The sequence below is a fragment of the Dipteris shenzhenensis genome, chromosome 23 (genome assembly GCF_047967505.1).
Source record: "Dipteris shenzhenensis isolate YYH24624 ecotype China chromosome 23, Dip_SZ_1.0, whole genome shotgun sequence".
NCBI classification, from domain to species: domain Eukaryota; kingdom Viridiplantae; phylum Streptophyta; class Polypodiopsida; order Gleicheniales; family Dipteridaceae; genus Dipteris; species Dipteris shenzhenensis.
This window is the reverse complement of record NC_141618.1, coordinates 8730590-8747773: the sequence shown is the minus strand read 5'-3', so window position 1 is coordinate 8747773 and position 17184 is coordinate 8730590.

Below are 17184 nucleotides of genomic sequence, written 5' to 3'. Positions count from 1 at the left end.
TTTATACCAGCTGCTCATCTCATAAAAAACAACATCTCTGCTCACTGTAAACTTACGAGTAGAGGGGTTATAGCATCTATACCCTTTCTGCTACAGAGAATAACCAATAAGGATGCACTTCTCAGCTTTTGGATCCAACTTGGACCTCAACTCATCTGGCACATGGACATAGGCAATGCAACCAAAAATTTTCAAATGAGAAATATCTGGTTTCCTACCATTATACATCTCCTCTGGCGTCATGCCATGTATTGCTGCAGTGGGAGTCCTGTTCATTATATAAACTACTGTAGCAACTGCTTCAGCCCAATAATAATCTGGTAGATCTTTTTCATTTAGCATAGCCCAAGATACCTCTCCAATATGCCTGTTTTTCCTTTCTGTAATTCCATTTTGCTGTGGGGTATGACTGCATGAATATTGCTGCTTTATACCATGCTCCTGCAAGAACCTTGCAAACTCATTTGAGAGGTACTCTCCCCCTCCATCTGACCTTAGGCATTTTATTTGCAGGCCTGTTTCTTTTTCAACCATAGCTTTAAAAGCTTTGAAGTGCCCAAACACTTCACTTTTCTTTTTCATAAGATACACCCAAAGTTTTCTGCTGAAGTCATCAATAAATGTGACAAAATAGTGACAGCCTCCAATAGATGCAGCTTTAGTAGTCCACACATCAGAGTGGATTAATTCCAATGGCTTTTTACTCTCTTGAACATGCTTAGGAAATGGTTTCCTTGCCTGTTTTCCAAATTGACAGGCTTCACACACCTTATGCATTTCTGCAACCTTGAATTTAGGCAATCCTGCAACAATATTTTGGGCTTGCATTGATTTAAGTCGCTGTATACTAACATGACCAATGCGTTTGTGCCAGGTATCAATATCTGCAACTACACCGGTCCCATGTGCAAACATTGTTGCACTCAATTCAGGCATGTCCGCATCCAACGTAAACATCCTGCCCACGTAAACATCCTGCCCTTCTTCTTTCCTTTTGCTATCAAGCGACCATTATTTTTCATATCCTCAACAAAGCATCCATGAGGATTAAATCTAACCTGCAAGCCCTGCTCAACCATCTGACCAACAGAAACCAGGTTCTTGGTGATGTTTGGGACATGAAATACATCAGACAAGTATTTCTTTTTCCCATCCTGCATAGACAAAGGAATTTTGCCAATCTGCACAATAGGATGTGCAGTATCATCACCAGTCTCCACAAATCCTGGCTTTTCCATATTTCCTTGCATCCTGCATCCATTTAGCATGACATGTCATGTGGTTTGATGCACCTGAGTCAACATACCACACATCATTGCTTTCTTCTGCACTTGTCAACAGAATTTGTCATATGCTGCACCATAAATAGATGCTCATTTCTGTCATCACCTTGCCTACTAGAAGATGCATAATTGCCTTGCTGCAATTTTCCATTCATAATGTCATTCTGCTTTTTAGAGCAGTCCTTAGCCATATGACCCATTTTGCCACAATAGTAGCATTCAACATTGTTGTTTGCATTTTGGCCTCTCTGCCATCCACCACGGCCTCTTTGGCTCCCCCTGCCTTTAGAGTTACCACGTCCTCCTGCATAGGACTGGTTTTCTTGAGTTTGCTGCATATTTTGATTTCTACCATGGCCTACAGATCGGCCTCCTCTACCTCTGCCTCTACCTCTACCAGCATTTGAGTAGAAGACAGTTTCTTTTGAAGTTCCTCCTGAAGAAGATGCACCCCCATTTCTCTGCTCTTCAGAAATTAGAAGAGCAAACAACTCTTCAAAATCTGGAAATTTTTCACGGACGGCAATGAATGTTTAGAACTGCGCATAATCCTTTCCTAGACCATTCAAGGTCACAGAAACTAGATCATCATTTTCCACTGGCGACCCAATGGAAGCAAGTGCATCTGCAATTTTCTTCACCTTCATGTGGTAGTCATTTATGCTCAAATTTTCTCTCTGCACATTGTGCAGCTCCTACTTGAGCTACATTTTCCTGGCTTGCGTATTTGTGCTATACATTTTTGCCAAAGTATCACATGCCTCCTTTGGCGTACTTGCATCCTGAATATGCACAATCATGGAGTCCGAAATACTGATAGACAGCCAGTACATAACTTTCCTGGCTCTCTCATGCCATCCTTTGAATGCCTGCATTTCCTGTTGATTGGGAACATTAGGAAGAACAGGTTCTTCTTCATTTCCTGTAATGAACTCCCAATAGCCTTTTCCCATCAAGAAATTCGTCATTCTAAACTTCCATGCCTGGAAGTTGTTCTTGTCAAGCTTTTCAGTGACAATCTGTGAAAGAGAATCAGATGCCATTACAGAACACTGCAAAATATTATGTCACTACAAAAAACACAGCTTTTGCCTCACACGGGCAGATCTGCAAAACTGACGAAAGTGGTATTTCACCACACAGTCACTTCCTAGTGACGATTTTGCATCAACAGGCAACAAGCATGAATCTGCAACTCCCAATATCTCTGCGCACAGGCATACAATGCAATTTTTGCAGCAACTTTTCATCGACCTGCAGAACAGTGGTCGCACAGCAAAAACAGGGCCTTTTTCTGAGTGCCTGTGGAGAACTTCTGCCTCCAAAATGGGCCCCGAAATGACCTCGAATCAGAAAAATAAAGTCATATAATGCCCTCTCGCCACACCGCGAAGGGCGTCTCAATCTGAGATAATGCACTCTTGCACTTCCGGCTGTGCTACCTGTAGAGATTTGCTCCCAAACTCGAAAAAGGAAAGCAACACTAGTCCTCTTACCAGGACACTGCAAACTTGGTTTGCTTTCTTGAGCTCCTTACCACGAACAAGGCTCTGATACCATGTGAAGATAGTGGGAGAGAGGGAAGGAGTCTCACTTGAGGCTTTCTCACAATCACAATGGGAGAATACACACAAAGATGGAGGCTGAAAACAGTTTTCCTCTTCTTAGTTGTGAAAGCCAAAAGAACTCAAGTACAAAGAAATAGAAGAACCCTATATGTGGGTCTCAAACCAAACTCAACTAACTAAGGTGGCATACTTACTGAGCCACGAACTAGTGTAGATAAGGATAGCTGTCATCCAGCTATTATTCGTGGGTGGTGTACCAACTGCATCTGTAGCTAACAAGTCGGTGACATAAATGCACAACGGTCACCCTGGCATATCGCGAGTGGAGCTCGATATCTCAATAGGGCATCAGCTACAGTGTCCAACTAGATTCCCTTTTCTGGTCAGTCTTGCACTTCATGTTGACTTGAAGGGCTAGCTTCTTCATCTTTGTCCCCAAACAATGACCTCTAGAAGTCTAGGAATTCCTTGTCAGATAGCTAAGACTCTGGCTCAGTGTTATTGATCGCCTTCTGTGTGAGAAGGATTGCCTCTAAATCGCTGAGTTTTGAGTCATCGAAGTGTGCGATCTCATTGATTATTGGATCGATGGAAGCACCAAAGTCAATGATATCCTCGCTGGTGTCATTTGTAAGCTGGCATAGTAACCTCATCCTCTCTAATACCGGTTTCCTCCATCACTTCTAATAGGGTAAGGGATTCCTCATCCTCAATAAAGATTGGATCAATCAATGTGAGGTATGGCTTGGTTACTGCCTCATCAGAATTACAAGCAGAAGATGGGTATGCATAATTCAGATATGATGATAAGATGATCTGTCTCTCATCTTCCTCTCTGATTAGGTCTATAACATGCTCCTTAAGTTTTACATCTAGGTTTACCTCATCTTCTCCACCACTTGTGGATGGACTTGATGTACCACTTGTGGATACAGAAGGACCCTCGTGCTCTTGTTAGACATCCTCATTGAACTTGCTAGTTGCGAGGAGAATAGCAAGGGTTACATCTCTCTCTATCAAATGAAGGGGGAAAGATGAAGCATCCCCAAGGGGAATAGGATACTTAGAGAGAGAGAGAGAGAGAGAGAGAGAGAGACATTATCCATGGCCTCACCTAGAGTATTCTCAAAGTTAGCGCTCCAGTCAAGAGAGCTCAAAATATCAAATAGGACCCTTTGGTGAGGGGAGTAAGTAATCATGATAGATTGCCCATGGATAAGTCTATCGATAAACTGAAGAGAGGGATTACCAGGAATGAAAGATATCAAGTGTGATTTGAGATGGAGTGGCTTGCAAAAGATAAGGTAAACTTGGTCTGCTAAGGCATGGGAATGTTTGGATGAAATCCATTGGTAAAGGCTTCTCTAAGGGAAGCCATGAGTGTGGAAGGGAAGACGAAAAAGAAGGCTATGGAAAGTAGGGCTATGTAGGAGTGCGAAAAGTGGCTGTGAATATGACACTTAGTAATGCACTTTATAAAGGGGGAATTGCCCTAAAAATACTATAATAAAAATAAAAACAATAAAAATCTCTCTCTCTCTCTCTCTCTCTCTCCCTCTTGCACTTCAAAATATAATATCTCTCTCTCTCTCTCTCTCTCTCTCTCTCTCCCTCTTGCACTTCAAAATATAATCTCTCTCTCTCTCTCTCTCTCTCTCTCTCTCTCTCTCTCCTCCCTCTCTTTCTCTCTCTCCTCCCCCCTCAGAGTGAAAACCTAGGAATGGAAAGTCTTGAGCTAGACACATAGGCATCTCTTCTAGCCAAAGCATTGATTTTTGGAGGATCTTCTTATCTGATAGTAAGTCCCCATAGTGTGCAATGGCATGGAATGAATTGTTGTGCCACCAATGTTGTGCGCTTCTCTCCCTATATATGCCAGGAGAAAAGCTTGCATCAAGTCTACGTCAGATGTTTGTTTGTGCGAGTAATGTCGCAAGAGCACTTGGGCGAGAGCCAATCTATAGCATGTAAGTTTTCCTTGTCCTTGCATTTCAAGATAGTAATAAGTGGATTGGCTTGTCTGGTTTGATTCTTATCTTGATCATGATGTCTTCTATAATTTTCCACTGTCATGGTTGAAGTTTCTCATTCTGGCATAATATGCTCTATTAGGCATGGCAAAATCTTTTGATTGCTTTGTGTATTGGGTTTGTGGCAGTAGTTGCTGCTCATTCATTTCTATTCCAAGGTCAAACTCATTGTATGGTTGTCACAAGCATTGGAAGAGGATGCCGATGCATAGGACTTGTTGCTCGACAAGAAAACAAAACTTTGTTGAAATGTTCCCTATTGTTGTTTATGGTTTCTTTGTTGTTTGAGTAGATGTCATGCCACATTGGTGTTTTAGGAGCCTATGTGTGTTCTACTATGGTGAAAGGAAAGTATAGTAGATAAAGTTCTTTATAATGGTTCTTAGGATCTTTGGCTTTGCTGTAGTTGTTGAATCATATAATCTTTGGTTTTTTTCATGGGTGTTCACCATTCTTTACCAGCACTAACTCATTTATGAATGCTACCAGTAGGCAAGTCCTTACGAGTGTGCTTGTGTGTTTTAGGTACTTGTTTTGATAATTTCATTGAAAAAGATGTTAGTGCTATTTGGGTCCATCTCTCGTCCATGTTTTCTAGTTGTGCTCATCACTTTAGTAATATTGTTCGCTTTCACTGCGACGCTCATGTTGCTGTAAATAAACTCTCTTATTGCACTTGTAAGCGGCACCAAAAGCATTAGGTAGATTGCTTGTTGCGAGCTAATGTGCTTTGTGTTTAAGAGTGTGTTTCCAATTCTCCTAATGTGCTCACTGGCAGCTGCACCTATTTTCAAGCTATGTTGTAGCACTGCTTTGAGTACTTCATTTGTTTACTTGTCAATTTTTAGCGATGTACAATGTGCAGTACGATGCAGCCCATGAGGGTTCAAAATGAATTGGATGTCTATATTGGCTCCCCACAATTAGGAAAGAATTGGATACAAATTGTTGGTATACATTCTCTCTTAAGGAACATAGATGGTTGCACTATGCTGGAAAGCAAGGAGACTATGTATTCTTCTTCTACTTAGTCGATTTGCTAAAAGAATTTGTCAAGAGTTACATGCAGTGTTGCTTTCTACCATAAGAATGTTTTGATAAGCTGGCACTTCTCGCTCGTTACAAAGTTTTGATAGCATGGGGCTTTCTAATGGTGTGATGATTGTGGTTTTCCTCATTGGTGGGCCTCAAAAATCCAAACTTGCATGTCTTTTGGCCTCATTGGCACGTCTTCCTATGTCTGTGTGATTGCAACTCCTTGCATGGAAGTTGCAATTATAAGATATCTATTGCATTGGTCAACGTATGTCTCAATATCATCATTGTTTGATGTTTTGTAAATTGGGGATGCGTCAATTTTACGAGAAAAAACCTATGAGTAGGTTTATCCGAGTGTATTTTTCAAGAGATTTAAAAAATTATATTTCTTTAGGAAACATGGTTTTTACACTTTTGTTTCACTAGAACTAAGTCCCTTTATCATAAAAATATATAGACTAGTCACTTATTTATTTTCACATAACATAAATTTTCTTATTCATAGACATCCTTTTGTACCCCTGTTATTACCTTAAAAAAGTGTTGAAAAATAACTCCTTTAAGAAACATCCCTCATAATCACTCTCAATGTAATAATATTATATATATATATAATTACTTATTAAACACTTTTATATCATATGGCAATATCTTTCTATTGTTTTTATAGCATAAATAACAAGATATTTATGGACATGTTTCTAAAGAAGTTTAAATTGCTATAAATAAGTATTAACTTGGGCTTATATATCACTCTCATAATATACATGTGATATTTAATACAATATATGCAAGATTTTCCAAACCAAGCCACTTAATGACAAAAGGAAATTAATATATCAAATGTCAAACATGCAGCAACCAAAACTGATATGTAGAGAACCAACTAATTACACAAAAAAAGTCGCAAAGTATAGTGCAAGAGAAAGTCCAATTCACGAAGTATACGACAAAAATCATAATAGATCTCTTAAAGACCCATTCAGCAAGGGACAGACTAAAGTTGTTGAGTAGCATCATTAAACCTCCTCCAACTTCTAGCAACTATCTAAATAGAAGGTAAGACATTGTTGAGAAACTAGAGATGGGAAATTATGTCAAAAATCAGAGTGGTTCTTAGCAACTGACAAGAAGAGCTCTAAAAATGAGGAGAGGTTGCAATACACAAAATATTCCTCTAACATAGACTTTGAGAAGAGCCCGAGAATCGAGAGAATGCAGACACACAGAGAGGTAGAAGACTGTTTCGTGATGTGATGTCTCTCAAAAAAGAATTGGTAATCCAAGCTCCACCCACATTCTAATAGAAATGCTTTGAATAGAATATGAGAAATTCTCTTGCATCACGAAATAACTTGGAAGAGACTAATAATTCAATGACAAGAGTAGCCATGACATCTCAATGGAATGAATGGAGACCTTGGTACAACAAGTGAACAATAGTAGGAATTACTTCTTGAAGAGCCATGTATCAATAATGAAGAAGCCAACACATTTGTGTCACTGAACCAGACATGCTATACGGATCCACAATGATTCAAATTAAAATTTAAGACCATATTAGGAAAAGTGGGAAAATTTAATGAAATTGGAACTCTCCAAATTGGTTTTCAAGGAAGAAAATGAGCTCTTTTTTGTTCAATGGAGCTTGCTTAAAACTCTCAAGTTTTGTTTCTTTTATGATAGTGGCATGATATTGTGGAATATTTATAATTGAATTAGACTATTGAATTAGACTAAAGGCTTTCGTGTTCAACATATGAACTAAGGTTGATTTGGTTTGCATGCTACTCACTATTGTATATCCTTTTGTGATTTGTTTCCATGTTTATGATGTGCTGTATGTTCAATGTATATATGATAGGTACTTCCATTACAAAACGTTGCACATGCATGTAATTATTGCCATGTGATGATTACAATGAGTCCTAGCTTTTAAAAGGTCTAAGGAACTTTGTTAACGTAGTTCACTCTACAAAGTTGCTATATTTTGATTTTGCTAATCAAGATAATTACTATTAATTAAGTTAATTATTATTAATTAACATAAATAATAATATTTTTTAATTAAATACAATTTTTACTCAAATTTTCCCTTAATATAAAACAAGACTAAGCTTGAATGAATGAATATAGAAAACTAGAATATAACTATTGATTCCAGTTAAAGTTCATAAAACAAGATTGAGTTTGAACAAACTAGTATAAAAATGAGGGTAAATTTAAAAATTGCTTCATAAAATAAGACCAGCTAGAAAAAAGTAGATTGCCAAGGCTGAGTATAAGAAGATCATCCATTACAATTTGTCTTTGCATACATTGGTCTTTGCTCAAATTGACTTGATCTTTCACTAAATTAAATCATCCAAGAAATCATCAACAGACACAATGTCCTTCCCACTATTATTGTTCATAGGCATTTGAAGATTCTCGTGCTTTCAAGATTACATTTTATGGTATTTTGACCTTACTTCTTTTATTTGGAACTTTTGTTGTGCTCCAACTCCATACTATCGAATCCACATGCTCCCAGCGGTCGTCATACCCCATATATCGCCACTCTTTGTTCCAACAATTAGCATATCATATTGCATCACTACATCTTTCTCTATGGATAGGACTCTAATACTACACAAATACCTTCATATAATTAGTGGATGCCTTCGCACATAGGAATCAAGCAAAAACGGAGAAATTCGTGACTGCTTGGCACTAAAACGGAAGAACCTTGCATAAATTCCGTCAAGGGGGATGACGAACAGTCCTGTAAGAGAAGGGGGACAAAAGCGTTTGTTAGAGGAAAAGACTCCATCGAAACTGAAAAGTAATATCACTTGCGAGAGAAGGCACTCAAATGAGAAGAAGAGGTGGTCGCTTGGAATCGTGTTGCTCCAGAAAGATAACTCAACTCCAAGGTAGCAATCACTCTGTAGGGAAGGAAGGCAAGGAGGGGGAGGCAAGGGGACGAACTCCAACTCCAAGGCAACAGTCACTCTGCAAGGAAAGAAGGCAAGGAGGGGGAGGCAAGGGGATGAGGAGGCCTTAAGGCAAATGTGAAAATTAAAGGCCAATAGACCCCTTTCATCAATGAAAGAGATCTATTGGCCTTAAATTAAAGGCCAATAGTCAACGAAAGGGGTCTATTGGGTCTATTGGCCTTTAATTTTAACATTTGCAAAGCTCAAATAGTAGGATTGATATTTGTAGAAATTGGCATCCCCTTCCATGATAAAGAACACCTTTGCTAGCAAGGGACTACCACGTGTCCTCGACCGAACCAAGTACTTAACCTTGCCCCTTTATTAGATAGCACTCCTTAGCACACAGAAATTCATGTATTTTGTCATCTTTATTATTTCAAATCATTACAATCAATGCATTTATTTTATTAACCATGACAAGACGACATACTAGCTATGGAAATGCTACCAAACCATGATGTTAATAGGAACCATGACTTATAATGATTATCATACGAATTCGATTGCTAATGAGAATGCAATAATGATGAGTGATCATTTATTTAAACATCATTACTTTAATTGTGTGAGGTTTATAATTTTTCATAATTGTTTTTGAAAATTATAACAAATAGAGCCCAATAGACCCCTTTTGGAGAAAATAATTTTTATTAATTGTTAATGGAAGATAGAGGCCAATAGACCCCTTTCATGAACCATTAATATTTAATTAATGGTTCATGAAAGATAGAGGCCAATAGACCCCTTTCATCGACGAAAGGGGTCTATTGGCCTCTACCTTTCATTAATAATTGATGAAAGATATAGGCCAATAGACCCCTTTCATTGAAGAAATAGTCTTTTGGCATATTTTTAACATCATAATTTATATTCAAAAGGTTGGAGATGTGCTGACCAACCATTTCTTGTTCACCACAATTATAATTCATATCTATCTATCAACTTAGAAATATTTAAATTGATTTACGTGGTTTAAGAATCCTTATATCAAATTGTGGGAATGAATATGTAGCAATTATGAAATGTCATTGCTAACGAGAATGGCTTGCAATAACTCCCATACGTGTCAAAGAAAGGTTAAGGATTAAAAGGTCTAAGAGTCCATGGTATTATAGTATTGTTGTTAACAAATGATGGCTAAAAGGATCAATGCAAAAAGGTATTGAATACAAGGTTGACATTTTTCCATTTCCTTCTTGCAATTGTAAAGACTTCATTGGACGATCATGTGCCTATATTCCATGCAAACATATTTATTACATCTTCCTTTCATACCTTAGATTGGATAGCATAAATAATATGTTTGTTCACCAAGCCACCTTGAGTAAAAAAGAGATATTCCAGACATTGTCCTGCATGCCTTGAGGTTTAGTTTTGGAGATTGCACTTTCATGATGGTCAACAAAAAATGGAAGGGCTATTATAATAATCCTTTTTCCATGAGGATTTTGAACCACAAAAATAGTATTTTTTTGAAGACCGAAACTTCATGATGTTGAATAAAAAATGAAAAGATATTTATAATAATCTGTTTTTCCATAAAGATTTTGAACCACACGAATAATGTTTTTGGAGCCTTTTGCATTTCTCCTTGTGTAAATTTTTGGTTTGTTTCTCTACTTGTTGATAATTGTGGTAGGATGCTATGTAGGATGATTTTGCAATCACAAAACTTTCAATATGTCTTTTATGTGATAAATCATGTCTTCATTTTCAGTGATGTAGGTTGGAAACTTATTTGAAATAACATGAACTCAACACAACTAGTAGCAAAATACCAAACTATGAGTGTAAAATATTGACTTAAAATTTGGCTATATTTGTTACATTTCCTTTTGTACCTTGGATTGGATATAAGAAATCCTTTTTGCCATAAGTAATTTGAACCACAAGGATAGTGTGCTAATTATTCTCCACTTGATAATTGTGGTAGGACATTTTGAAGGATGATTTTACATCACAAAAGTTTGAACTTGTCTTCTATGTGATAAATCATGTCTTCATTTTCATTTATATAGGTTGAAAACTTATTTGAAATAATATGAACATGTATTGGAACATACAACAGATAACAAAATAGAAAATATTGTGAGTGTATTTGACTTAAAATTGGACTATATTATTTACATGTTACTTCTATGGATAGAAAAGATAATATTTTTGGTCACCAAGCTAACTTGAGTACAAAAGAGATCTTCATAGCATTATCTTGCATTTCTCAAGGCCTGGTTTTTGTAGATTGCACACCTTCATGATGTTGAACAAAATTTGAAAGGACTATTATAATAATACTTTTTACCATGGAGATTTTAAACCACCAAAATAGTGTTTTGGAGTCTTTTTCATTACTCCTTATGGAAACTTTGGGCTATTTCTATACTTGATACTTGATAATTGTGATGGGACACCTTGTAGGATGATTTTACAATCACAAAACTTTGAACGTGTCTTTTACGTGATAAATCATATCTTCATTTGTAGTGATGTAGGTTGGAAACATATTAAAATTGTCAATATAGAATAATTAGAAAACTATGAGTGAAAAATATTTTGACTTAAAATTAAGCTAGTGTAACAAAGATGCAGAATACTGGATTTTGCTAAGGTCGAACGTAATCTTTCTTTTTTTTTGGACTATACATCCCTTTTAATAAAAAAAGGGGTCTAGCAACTTGATTTGTTTTTTGGTTATTGGTTGTTGTGGTATATTAGTTTACAAGGATAACCACTTCTTTTATTGAGCAATATGGACCCTTCATTTACAAAAGGGTTTCATAATCATGACCTCATTTCATGAACTTCAAGAGTTAGAAAACTTGTTTAGTCAGAAATGAGGATATCCATTTCTTTTCTTAAGCAATATGACCCCTTTATTCACAAAATGGGTCCGTACACTTGAATTGTTTTCATAAACTTTGACATTAAAAAACTACATTCTGATCTAATTTGCTCAAATGCTCAGATGGTTTTGCTCAAAAATTGGAAATCCCCACTCACCATTGGTTTTGCATCCCTTTATCCTTCATCTGTAGTTCAGCTATGGTTGTTACTCGCTGCTATGTTAATAGACCTCCTTCGCTAGTTCATGCATGGTGAGCTGTTTTGTATAGTAGAGAGGTTAAAACGTTCGTCAACTTTGTAAGGCAGGCAAGGATCCACTTGCATCCATTTATTGGCTGTCATCTCTTCATGTGTCAATTCGTAGCATTCTTTCACAGGGACGTTAAAAGGGGCAGTATAATGTTCACTTTTGCATGCAATGAATAGTCGTGTGCCCTGACCATATTCATAGTGGTATGCGCTCCCTCCCCTTACGTATGAATGCATGTATTATTTCTCTTATTTTCATTGTTTCTATAGAGCAGAGGACACAACATCATCGAATGAGCCGATGGTTATGACTGGTTATTCTAAGGCTTTGAGGCGGGTGCAATTGCGAGAGCTTGCGGTATTAAGAAGCTTGCTAGTGTGAAGTCATTTTGAAAAGATTTCCTCATTGCAGCAAGATATGCTTATGCTGAAGGTTTATATTCTTTATCTTTCAGTCACAGCAAGTTATTTTGAATCTCAAAATTTTGTTTGTTGAACGGTGAGTGACTATGTAGTCCTTATTTCTTGTCTTTGCAAGTATATTTTATTCAAATCGTAGGTTGAATTCCTATTGTTGCAAATATCTTGGTTGTTGTGACAATGAGATTGTATAAGTTCTGAAGAGTCAACATTAACAATACGTTTTAGACACATGAGTTTCTTGATCCATGATCTACTATGCAGTCCCTCGTATCTTTTATAGATGACATTGTTCATTTTCAAGACATTTCTAGTGTTGGACTATCTTGTTTTTGAAGGCAAAGAATATCGATTTAAATATTTTGAAACCACAGCAACCATTCTCATGAGTGCTTAGTGTTTAGTGCAAAATTCTTCCCTTTTCTTGTATAATTTCTTAGTTCCATTGTTTTTTTTCGTATACACAAACCACACTTTATAGGTTGACTGTACTTAGTTGTTGTTAAGGCTTCAAATTACAATTTTAGAATTTGCATTCAAACATCCACATACTATTGCATTTTTTCCATTATGTATTACATCATCAATGTGTACTCCAAGTAGCGAGTTGTTTACCTTGATTTCAAATCAAACGTTGAAATGCATTACTCACATCACTCTCTCTTTTAATGGAGATCCATGCATTGTTGCAGCACGTAGGAAATCACTAGTGACAAATGAGTTTTCAAATGAAGTGATTTTGCCTTCTGGTTCTATATCTCATGCATTAGGAGAGGCCCGCTTTGTTTCACAGCCTCCACCTTGATGAGCGTTGGCTACACGACCTAAAAATTTTGTCCTTGGCGAAAAGTCATTACATGTGCTTTGGATTTCATCTAGTTTCACTTTTCATTCCAAGGCAAATTTCTTACAGAGAATGGCACTTACAAGGCTAGGGAACCAACGCACCCCACATGCTTGAAAGCTGATTTCACAGATCGTGACAACTGTGACACAATCATCCACCAATATAGGGATGTCCTGGTCATCGACTCATTCTATCGCATAGAGGAGGCCACGATACACTACTACACACGGGCCCTATTTTGACGCTTAAGCACCGATGTTTAGCACACATGGGGCCCTAATCATCGATAATCAAAGCGGGATTAGTTAAGTGTCACTATATAGCAACTTTAGACAAGTGTTGCTATATAGCGACACTTACTAGACTTGTGAATGGTTGTTATATAGTGACACTGAGATAGTTTCCTATAGTGACATTTTACAGAGAGTGTTTTTTTCCATACCGGCCTTTAAAGATAGTTTTTCCCAATGACAATTTTTTTTTCCTTTTGATACATGTTTGATCCCTTGAGAGAATAAAAGTACAAGAGCATATACATCAAGTTTGAAGCTCATATATTCATGTCCAAGTTTGAGATGAAAAAAATCAATGAAGAGAATTTACATCAATGGTGGCTAAGTCTAATGCACCAAACAAGTCTATCTCTAACTCTATACCGATTTGATCTCCTATATCATCATCGTACTCTAGCATCGTACGTTCACCTAAGACTTGATCATCTTCTTTAATAAAGTATGGTGATTCTTGATGATCATCATTTTCTTCCTCAATATCGCGATCTCCATCTTCCTCCCGTACGATGTTGTTATGTGCATCTTCCTCTTGACTCATATTATGATCTTCATCTTCTTCACTAGATCCATCTAGATCAATTGGATCTGGCATTGGTAGTGGCATCTCCATATCCACATCTCTATCTTTAAAAATTTTCTTACTTCGTGGTGCAACTTGGATCATGTACCACCATCTTGGACCAGAATGATCCGGATGAAAAACCACCTATATTGAAGATGGGTGTCAAATGCCATCAATTATATATATGAAATTATGCTTAAGTACATGTATCAATGGATCTTTAAAAATGAAAGCTTCAATTATTAGTATGCACTTGCTCACAATGCTCGGGAAGAACAAAAGTATCACTTTTATCGGTCCAAAGTTTGGTGGAGTCTATTGCAAAGAAACCGCTACTATCTTTTCTCATTGTCGCATGGGGACCGTTGTAAATAGTTCTAAACCATTTTACATCAAGAATGGAAATACTAAATCATCTAAAATCAATTTCATAGATTTCGCGTATGGTCTCTAAAATCAATTTCATAGATTTCGTGTATGGTCCCACAATAATCCAACTACGAGGAGAGAAGATGAGTATCTAAAGAACTTGCTCGGCTATCTTGTGTGAAGTTAGTCATGACTCCACAATCATACGTGACTCTCTTTGAAATCGATGTATTCCATGCAAAAATATTATCCATATGACCATAATGCAATGTACTTTTTGTATTGCAAAAGAGCATCATTAAAACAATGAAGATGCATCTATTTTATAGCATATATTACCACAAATAATTACTTAATTATGTCAAGAGGTAAGAAACTTACATGCATCATACATCCAGATGATAACCCTCGCTCGTGCTCGTTTATTGTCTCTCCATCACGTTCGGCTTTACATAGAGCTAGTTGTAGCAAATCAAGTGACATGTGAGTGGGGAGAAGGGCAAGATCCCATGGATATGGTTGCAATCGCCTGTAAATTACTCTAAATCTCTTCCTTGCAACTATTCTTTCTACTTTGGCCACTTCATATCTCTCAATCCACTTCTTCATCTCCTTGCTATTGAGGATACAAAACTTATTGAATTTCTCCATGTGCTCTTTGCTCATCTTTCTTTCTATCCCTTTTCCTTGGGGAACCTCGCCAATGATGCGATCGTCATCCTTGTTATGCCAAGCCTGCGGCATATCGAGATCCGTGGATGCAAGAAACTCCGTGATATATACTAATGACTCTTACACAAGCCATCCCTTTGCCATGCTTGCTTCTGGTCTTGCTCTTCGTCTTACAAATCCCTTCAAAGTTTTCATAAACCGCTCGAGAAAAAACATCCACCGACTATGAACGGTACCTGCAATGGCCACCTCATCAACTATGTGCACAAGCAAGTGCACTTGAGTTGTCATAATGCTCGAGGGAAAGTGCTTCTCAAGCAAGCATACGGCTTTGATGGAGTCCACCCTAGCCTTCTCGATGCTTGATATGGAGATCTCTTTTTGAGATATCCACCTATTTCACATGCCCATGTAAGATATATTCATAATTAATCTACAGATTATTTCGCTTAAATTGAAGAAAATGCAATCAATGCGATTTGATAGTAAGCATACCTCACAATACCACTGATCTTGAATATAGCATTTCTAACATCTTCTTATAAGCACCCTTTTATTGTAATTGGGAGGATGAACTATCAAAGCAACAAAGAAGTCATGTCAATAATATAACATAATCATAATTACACTAATGTATCACTATTATTGGTACACTAATCCTACAGCTTAGAATATCTGTAAGACCTTGTGCCAATCATGAGACTTGAGCCCACTAAGCTTATTGTCCTTTGAAAATGCTCCTTTCAAGCAACACATGTATCCTATGGGTGTTCGAAAAGAGGTAATGTCCGCCTTGACCGCTGCCTCCTCTCTCTTGGAGAGGATCCATGTTGCTTTCGGAAGGATAAATTTTCTCGAAGCATGCACTTGGGGCCACAAATGAGACATCCTATTTATAGCACACAAGTCTTCTCGCACTCCTCTTGAATCTTTGGAACCAACCAAGTGTGCCCAAATAGTAGCCCCCACATTCTTGAAGATATGCATGGGATCCAAGAGATGATTGATTTGTAACTAACCCCAATAAGGAAGCTCATGAAAGATGGATAGCCTCTTCATACCATGAGGAGGTTCCTCTCCATTTACCCTCCAAGCATGAATCCAATTACTTGCCTTCAAATATGGTGGTGGTGGATCAAGCTGACCTCCACGTGCGAGATGGTCCAGCGAAAGGTATCAAGCATGACCTTCATAAACATTTTTCCTTATATGTTTAGAGTATCATGCGTGCGGTTTCAAACCCAGTCCACAAACAGGACAAGCATAGTACCCACTTGTAACAAGTCCTACATGCGTGCATGACTGTGTTAGTATAAGACATGCATGCGAAAGAGAGTCATAAAAGCATAATCCTATATTATACATGTAAAGACACAACCACGTACCTACACACTCTCCATATCCTGGGTAGTCATGCATGGTCCACATCAAGATACCCCTGACCAAAATATCATTGGTATGTATAGGAGCTCTGGAAATATCAAAGACCCGCACTCCTCTCCATAAGATCTGTAACTCCTCTATCAAAGGTGCCATGTACATGTCCATATTTTTGGCCTTGTAATTCCCTGGCATAAGTAGTGCAAGCATGAGGTGCCCCTTCTTTATTGTTAGCCATGGTGGGATATTGTAATTCATCAAGACTATGGGCCCTGTCCACCAAGATGTTGAGCGTAACTCGAAAGGATTCACGCTATCCATGGCGAGCCCAAGATGTAAGTTGCGTGGCTCCCTTGCAAACTCCGGCCACTGATTGTCTATGTGCTTCCAAGTTGCACAATCTACTGGAATCCTCAATGTGTCATCAATGGACCGATGAGATGCATGCCAAGTCATCAACTCCGCTATGGATTTGCATCAGAACATGTGCTGTATTCTTGCAATGATGGGAAAGTGACTTAAGACCTTTACCGATATCTGCTCACCCTGTAAGTCATCTCTATATCGTTGTTCCCCACACTTCAGACAACTAGCCAAATCTCCATGCTCATGACAAAAGAGAATGCAGTCATCACGGCAAGCATGGATGGT